This window comes from Heterocephalus glaber, unplaced genomic scaffold (genome assembly GCF_053883595.1).
Source record: "Heterocephalus glaber isolate CG9 unplaced genomic scaffold, H.glaber_assembly_v1.0 deba00001571, whole genome shotgun sequence".
Lineage (NCBI taxonomy): Eukaryota > Metazoa > Chordata > Mammalia > Rodentia > Bathyergidae > Heterocephalus > Heterocephalus glaber.
In genome coordinates this window covers 5,004,640-5,014,232 of record NW_028258356.1, presented here as the reverse complement: position 1 = coordinate 5,014,232, position 9,593 = coordinate 5,004,640, and positions in this window count along the sequence as shown.

Below are 9,593 nucleotides of genomic sequence, written 5' to 3'. Positions count from 1 at the left end.
AAAAACATGTCAACACTGCTAAGACCAAGAAAAGCCCAAGGCTACTCTAAACAGGAATAAAAGCATGAAGTTTCACTCTAGAACTGACTCCTCCCTCATTACAGGTGAGAATTGGAGAAGAAATCCAGTTCTGTCCCTGCCTTCTTTTGGAGCATTTAAAACAGGAGCCCTTTGGGTAAAGGGCTCATTAAAACTGTGCTTCCAAACAACTGTACTTTAGGGTTTCTGGTGTCATTCTACCATAGTGACTGGACAGATGACAGCCACAGTAGACAGTCACAGAGAGAGTGCCGGCTTGATAAAGGAACTCTGAGAAGTTTAAGCCTTACCTGGGAAAGACATGGAGGCTCTGTGCTCTGTGGGAAAAAGCCAGATTTATCATGTGTGGTTGTTCAAAAGAGGCTGTGTCTGCAAGTGCTGGCATTGTGTCCAGTGGTCCACTTGAAACACCACATCACAGTCCACTGACCATGTGTAGCAAAGAACAAAGTGGCCTATTTGCCCTTCCCATCTACCAAAGTAAGGAAGGTTATGCCTTGGTTTGAATAGTTGCCACATTCTGTAGTATGCAGACAGAGGTGTCTCTGGAGTAGGATTGGGGGGAGCACCTCACAAAACCATAGGCCATAAATTTAGATGGAGAATGCAATGACTCTGGACATACAGGGGAAAACAAAACTGGAACTGCCTGAGTGACTATAGCTCTATTGTGGAAACTATTGACTAATAATGCCATGCAGGAAAGTCAGGGCAGAATTCAGCTTTCACACACAAAATCATGAGTGTGGAAACAAAGTAGATCTTAGTTAGCAGTGAATCACTTTCCTCCCACACATTTAGTTGATGCCAGTGATGTAGATTTTAAAAAGAAACTACTCACCAAAAAGCAGAGAGAGACCCAACTGAAAAAGGAAACTGTACATCAATCTCCCTAATAAACAGAGATACAAAAATCCTCAACAAGATACTGGCAAATAGAATGCAGAATATCATCAAGAAGATCATACACCCTAACAAAGTAGAATGCAGGGATGGTTCAACATATGCAAATCAATCAATGTAATGCACAATATCAATACAGCCAAGGACAAAAACCATATGATCATCCCAAGAGATTCAGAAAAAGCATTCGACAAAATCCAACACACATTCATGATAAAAAAAAAAACCTACAGAAAATTGGAATAGATGATCTCTATCTTAACCTGATAAAACAGCCAATATCATTTTAAATGGTCAAAAACTGAAATCCTTCATATTAAAATCAGGAACAAGACAATGATGTCTGCTATCACCACTTCTGTTCAATATAGCCTTGGAAATATTAGCCACATCAATTAGACAAGATAAAGAAATAAAAGGAATAAAGATAGGAAACAAAGAAGTTAAATTGTCATTATTTGCAGACAATATGATACTCTATATGGAAGACTCTAAGAACTCCACCAAAAGTCTTCTAGACTTAATAAACAAATTCAGTTAAGTAGTTGGATACAAGGTCAACACACAAAAATCAATAGCCTTCCTGTACACGAAAAGCAGACTCAGAGAGAGAAACTGGAGAAACAACTCTTTCCATAATAGCATCCAAAAAAATGAAATAACTAGGAATAAATTTAGTGAAAGAAATCAAAAACCTCTACTCTGAAAACTACAGGACTCTGAAAGAAGAGATTGAAGATAATATCAGAAAATGGAAAGACATCCCTTGTTCCAGGGTAGAAAGAACAAATATAGTGAAAATGGCCATACTTTCAAAACTACTATATAGACTCAATACAATCTCAATTAAAATTCCAACAGCATACTTCACAGACCTTGAGAAAACAATCCAAAAATTCATTTGGAATCAGAAGAGACCTAGAATAGCAAAAGCAAATCTAGGCAACAAAGACAAGGTAGGGGGTATCACAATCCCCAACTTTAAACTATACTACATAGCTACTGTGATAAAAACAGCATGGTACTAGCAAAGGAACAGACCCTAGGCTAGGATCAGTGGAACCAATCAGAAGATGCAGAAAAAACTCTAGACACACTCAGCCACCTTATGTTTGACAAAGGAACCAGACACCTTCACTAAAGAAAAGATAGCCTCTTTAATAAAAGGTGTTGGAAAAATTGGGTTTCAATTTGCCAAAGATTAAAACTATACCAGTATCTGTCACCATGCACTATACTAAAATTGAAATGGATTAAAGATCTAAATATTAAAACAGAAACACTAAACCAGCTGGAAGAGATTTTTAGATAGAACTCTTGAGGACATTGGTTTAGTAAAAGATATCATGAACAAAACCTCAGTTGCACGTGAACTAGAACAAAGAATCCACTACGGGGATCTCGTCTTATTAAAAAGCTTCTGCACTGTGAAAGAAACCACCAACAGCATAAAGAGACAACCCACAATGTGGGAAAAAATTTTTACCAGCTGTTCCTCAGACAAAGATCTACTATCTAGAATACATAAAGAACTTAAAAAAAATCAGACCTCCCAAATTTAAAGATCTAAAGCAAGACTGGGCATCTGAAATCAAAAGACATTTCTCAGACAAAGAAGTAGAAACAGCAAATAAACACATGAAAAAATGTTCAACATCACTGGTCATTTGAGAGGTGCAAATGAAAACAATGCTGAAATTCCACCTCCCTAAAGCAGAAATGGCTGCTATCACGAAATCAACAAATAACAAATGCTGGGAGGCTATTGGAAAAAAGGAATGCTTGTCCACTGTTGGTGGAAGTGTAAACTAGTGCGACCATTGTGAAAATCAGTATAGAGATACCTCAAAAAAAACTAGGATTAGAAGTTCCATTTGACCCAGCTATTCCTCTGTTGGTTGTCTTCCCCAAAGTATTAAAAGAATCATACCATAGTAATATATGTGCGCCTATATTCATAGCGACACAGTTTGTAATAGCTAAAACATGGGAACAGCCCAATTGCCCATCAACTAGAGACTGAATAAAGAAAATGTGGGTTTTTAAAGAATAAAACAGAGTACTACTAAGCCACAAAGAATGAGAAACTAGAGACATTTATAGCTAAATGGATGCACATTGAGGCCATACTCTTGAGTGAAATAAACAGGACACACGTGTATAAACTGAATAGTTTCTCTGGTGTGAGACCCTGAAAGTGTAAATAAAGATCAAAATGTATAATAGATAATGTGAAATAAGAAGAAAAGGTCCAAAGGGAAGGGGAAGTGGGAGGGATAGGGGAAAGGAAAGAAGGGAAAGGAATCAATATGAGATAAAGAAAAAACTGGGAAGAAAGTCATTGTAAATAAGGGGGAGGGAGCGTTTGAAGGGAGGGCAGGGGAATGGGGAAAAAATTAGGAACAAGATAGATTATGTAAAGGTAAAAATTCTCAATAATGAATGTAAGCATATTGTATATTTTAAAGGTACCAATAAAATGAATGAGTTAAAAAAAAAAAAAACAACTCCTCATTCAAAAACACGAAGAAGGGATTTTTTTTGCACTTCTTTATTTCATTCTTTCTTTTCTTGGTTGGTTCTGGGGATTTGGGGTTTCTTTTTTTCCTGTTTTTCTTTCCATTTTTTTCTATATTTTTCTGTTTTATATTTTTCTTCTTTTCTTTTTTTTTCTGTTACATTTACTTATTTTCAAAGTAATTCCTAGAAGTTAGCGCTACCCTGATTCCAAAACCAGAAAAGGATACATCCAAAAAATAAAATTGTAGGCCAAAGTCTTTAATGAACTTGGACAAAAAAACTTCAACAAAATACTGCCCAACAGAATGCAACAAGTCATCAAAAACTCATACATTATGTCCAAGTAGAACTGTAAGAAAGGTTCATCTTTCACAAATCAATAAATATAATAAACCAAATGAACAGAAGAAATAAGAAAATCATACGATTATCTCAATAGATGCAGAAAAGAAACTGAACAAAATTCAATGTCCATTCATGATATAAAATCCCTGAAAAACTATATATAGAAGGAGCTTATGCCAATTTGACAGAAGCCATTTATGAAAAACCTACTGACAGTATCATAACAAATAGGGAAAGGTCTCTCCCAAATTCTCTCCAAAATCAGGAAGAAGACAAGAATGTCTACTATCTCCACTCCTGTTCACTAAAATCTTGGAAATATTAGCAATAGTAATCAATCAAGAAAATAAAAAACAAAAGGATACGTATAGGAAAGGAAGAAATCAAATTATCATTGCTCGTAGATGACATGAACCTTTACATAGAAGACCTCATGTAATTCCACTAAAAGACTCCTAGAATTACTAATTAAATGTAGTAGCACAGCAGGTTACAAAATCAGCACACATAAGCTAATAATGTTTCTGTGCACAATGGACTTGCCAAGAAAGAAATTAAAGAAAAAATAATATTCACAATAGCACTGAGAAAAATTACTTAGGAATTAACCTAACCAAGAAAGTGAAGGAGCTCTACAATGACAACTGAAGTAGTTTTAAAGAGATTGAAAACAGCATCAAAAAATATTCTCAGATAGGGAGAACATGTATTGTCAAAATGTTTATCCAAAACTGATATATAAATTTAATGCAATTCCAATCAAAACACCAGCAGCTTTCCCCACAGAGCTAGAGAAAACAATCTGAAAATTCATATGGAACCAGAAGAGACTCAAAATAACAAAAGCAATACTGAGAAACAAAATCAAAGTGGGAAGTATCACAATCCTGCATTTCAAAGTGATAAAAATATCATACTATTGCAAAAACAGATGTGTGAATCAATGGAATAGAATAGAGGATGCAGAAACAACACTAGATACATTGAGTTATCTTACCTTTGACTAAAGGACCAAAAACATAACCTAGCATACAGATAACCTCTTTAGCAAGTTGTGCAGGAGAAGCTGGCTAGCCACATGCAGAAGATTGAATGTGTGCATGTATATATCTCATCATGAAATAATCTGTTGGAAGATAAAAGAGGTAAAACTCTTGAGGACATAGATATAATAAAGGACTTTTTGAACAGAACCACAATTACATAAGAAAGAATATCAAGAATTAATAAATGGGAATATATTGAATTTAGAAAGCTTCTGCACAGAAAATGAAACAACCAACAGAGTGAAGAGATAACCTACAGAGCAGGAAATACCTTTTGGTAGCTATTCTTTAGACAAAGGAATAATATGTAAAATATATAAAGAGCACAATTTTACCCTCCCTAAAAGACCCAGTAAGAAAAAAAGGTGAATGAAATGAATAGACACCTCTCAAAAGAAGTACAAGTGGCCATTAAATACATGAAAAAATGTTCAGCATCTCTGGTTATTAGAGAATGCAAATTAAAAGGACACCGAAATTTCATCTTCAGAAAGAATGGCTACCATCAAGAAATAACATAATAACAAATGTTGAAAAGGCTGTAGGGAGAAAGGAATCCTTCTACTTTGTTGGAGAGAGTGTAAACTAATACAACCACTATGGAAATCAGAATGAGGCTTTCTCTAGAAACTACAAATACAAATTCTATTTGGCCCAGCTATGTCCCTTCCAGCTATCTTCCCCAAAGAGTTAAAGACAGCACATTACAGTGATACATGAATACTCATGTTTATAGCTACATGACTCATAATAGCTAAATCTTGGAAGTGGCCTAGATACCAATAAAGGATGAATGGATAAAGAAAATGTGATATTTATATAAAAAGGAGTACTACCCTATGATAAAGAAGAATATAATTGAATTATTTGTAGAAAAATCAATACACCTTGCAACCATAATGTTAAGTGAAGTAAATCAGACACACAAGTTTAAATGTCACATGGTTTCTCTTATATAAGAAACCCAATGTGTAAATAAATTAAGAGAAAATAAAAGATAATAGGAAACAGAGATTTTTTTTTTTTTTAAAAGAGGAGATCAAGACACACAGGGAAGTGGGAGGGAGGGAAAGCAAAGAGGATGAAAAAAGAACTAAAATATGTTATATGCCTCTACCAACTCCCAGTGATGAATGTAATCATTAAGTATTGCAACATGTACTAATAAAAAGAATATAGAACAATATAGGATGTAGGAAAAATTAAAGTCTTCTACAAAGCTGATGGAAATGTAAGCTAGCACAGCCACTATGCAAATGATATAGATTCCTCAACAAATTCAAAAGAGACTTATCATTTGATCTAGATACTCCACTCATTGGTATAGACCTAAAGGAATTAAATTAAGCATCCTATAAGTACACCTCCATACCTGTGTTTATTTTGCCACACTTTACAATAGCCAAGATATGGAACCAGTTCAGGTTCCCATTAACAAATGAATGGATAGAAAAATATTTACAACAGGTATTATTCTGCTGTAAAGAAGAGCAAAATTTAATCATTGCAGGAAAGTGTACAGATCAAGAGATCATCATGTTGAGTGAAATAAGAGACTCAAAAAGACAAATATGACATATTCTCCCTAATAAATGGTCTCTAAACAACATGATATATAAGTGGAAGGCAGATCAATGTTAGGCAAGAAGAAAGAAATAAAGTGGAAAGGCAAAGGAGTGTAACTGATAAAAAAGGAGATAGATGATCTAAATAATTGCATTCATTTAAATACAGTATCTCATAAAATTGTTAGACACTAATAATAAAAGAAAATTCACACACACCCAGCAGAAATTCAATTCTGCTATCACTCAGTTCATTTATTCCACAGTGTATATTAATTGTTATTAGCTAAATTACCTTGATTGATTGTTTATTAAAGCTTATTAATTTTCTCTGTAAAAATTAACAAATCTGGATCTAAGCTATAATGTAGTTAATAAAATGCATTTTTCTCAAAAAATGATCCTAGGGTAAAGCCTACAATTTTTCCATCTTGCAGCTACCTACATTTTGGCTAAGAGTAGAATAGAAATTTTTGTTTAAATCCCCACAAGACTTAATCCAGTTGTAGAATTCCCCAAAATAAAATCAAGTTGCTTTTAAAATTAATATCAGAAATCATAAATGTTATACAAGCAACAATGCTGCTGGAATGGAACAATATATAATTAATTTCAGAAATGATAAAGCATGAGGGGTGTGTGTGTGTGTGTGTGTTATGATACCAATGTATGTGCATGTGAACAAATACCACACACACAAACTGTACCTGGCTTATGACTTTTCAGATTTACAGTAGTGAAACCAGGCATGGTGGCACACACCTGTAACCCCAGCACTCAGGAGGCTGACACAGGAGAATCACCTTGAGTTTGAGGCCAATCTAGGCTACATTGTGAGTTCAAGGCCAGCCTGAACTGTATAATGAGAACTTGTCTCAAAACACAAAAAGGAAGATTCTTTACATTCATGAAAAAAATACACATTCACATGAAATGATAGTTCTAATTGTTACATTTGATCTTTTCCTGGGGTAGTGATATACATTAAGACACTCACTATGGTGATCAGTTACAATGAGTTCCTGCTCCTAGTTAAGCACATAATGAATACAAACATCTCATATTTTATACTGTACTGTGTAGTCAAAATTTTCTGGCTACCAGTATTCAACAAAACACATTGTGTTGAAAATAAGCTTTGTGTTGGATGATTTTGCCCACTGTGTACTAATGTAAGTGTTCTGAGCACATACAAGGTAGGCTAAAGTAAACTATGATTGTCAGTAGTGTGGTAGGTAAGTTTAACTCTGTTCACTTGATTGAGTTGGAATCTGCCTAGGATTTAGAAAAGCACATTCCTGGGTGTGTCCGCATGGGTCATGGAGGCGTGACCTAGGGATCAATATCTGACCTTGCTTCCCTTTCCTTAGTGGTGCTGTTCACTGCTCTGTTCCCCGGGTACTATGGACTAAGTGCCTTTGCATTGCCATGCCCTCTGCCATGATATTCCTGCTTGTGAGTTACCTAACCATAGACCAAATCCTCCAAAACCATGACCCAAGTTAAATCTCTCCTCCTGTAAATTATGGGTATTTTGATCAGCAAAGAGAAAGTGAATCCACTTAGGCTAGGCATATTAAATGCATTTTCAAATTATGATGTTTTACAATTATGATGTGTTTATCAGGACATTACTGCATCATGAGTCAAGGTGCAATGATATATTTGTATTCTAGAAGTACAATCCTTAAAAGTGATCAGAAAATAAAAAATAAAGTTTATCTTCTCTAGCTGTCAATATAATTAGACTGTAGCTTTTTAAAAATGAGCACACTTAATATGGATATAGAAGTAAATGTGAAGATATGAAAATGCTTGTGCTCATTGAAATAAAAACTATTTTATCTGCTTCTGTGAAATCTGTGTTCAGTAAGAAGTAGAAGGCTCATTAATTTTACAGACATGCTGTTTAAAGGAACAGAGGGTGAATGCCATAATTGTTAAATTGTGCCAAAAGTAAAGAGTAGTAGCAGTTAAGTGGTTAGTTAGATTGTATTTATATGTTTAGAGATTAATATAATTGCTCTAACATATTTTCCTTTGTATAACATCATTTATATAAAACACTAAAATATTAAGAACATAACATATATACTCACTAATTAAGTCACTAATAATCATATTCCTATTACATGTCCAAGGATTTGATTTAGTTAGAATAAATTATTTGTAAGTAATTAAATATGATAGAGTAATTTCTATTTAATTATTCCTGTAATCTTCAATACTATTTTTTTCTTTTTAAGAAAGAGGAACAAAAACTAGCAACGAACGAACCATCTAGGAGGTCTGGGTACATGTGGTATGTCAGTGGGATACTCCCCAAACAAGTTTCTCTTTTACCTAGAAAAATGTACAGCTAAATTTCCTGAGATCCTGATTCTGTCTTTCAATAGGCAGAGGGCCCAGGAGATCATTTGCAAAAATGTAACTATTGAAAACTCGACAAAATTTTCCCTTCACTTATTTACTAAAGTAGATGTGTTATCATTGTGAAGGCAAGTAAGTTAAAGGTTAAAATTTAATAAAATATTTTGTCCTCATGGAATAACACTGAAAGAAAAAGTAAAGATTCAGACACCATTGTTTTAAAGCCTTCTGTACTGACAGGTGCAGTTGTGTAAAACTGCTCAGATACCACGTTTATGAAGCTACTAACTGTGGTGCCTGTGATGACTGTAATTGTACATTCAAAAGAAGAAAGATGTCAAATTATAATTGATATCACAAGAATGAAAACTATCTGGGATTATAAATATTTTAGATAAGCTATAATTTATTTGATTCATACATGAATTGAGTAAAAAAGATCTGTATTTGTAAGTGAATGTTTATGTGCCAGCCATGTATTCAGTTTCACTTTTTTAACCTTTGCTCAGGATTTGGGGATACTCTCTTAAATAGTTTTTATTTTTATATCTTAAAATGGTTATTAGTACATATTTGCAGTATATAATGATTATATTCATCATGGGGAGTTGGTACATGTACATACCACATTTTAAATAATTTTTAAATCTCATACTCTTGCCCTTCTCTACTTCCTACATTTATTGGTCCCCTTTTGTTTTGCAAACTTGGGGATACTGATTTTTATAATGATTCTCCAATAATATCTTGCATAAAGGCTATCATAATGAACCAAAATTTATATGGAGCTCAATCTATATAAGTA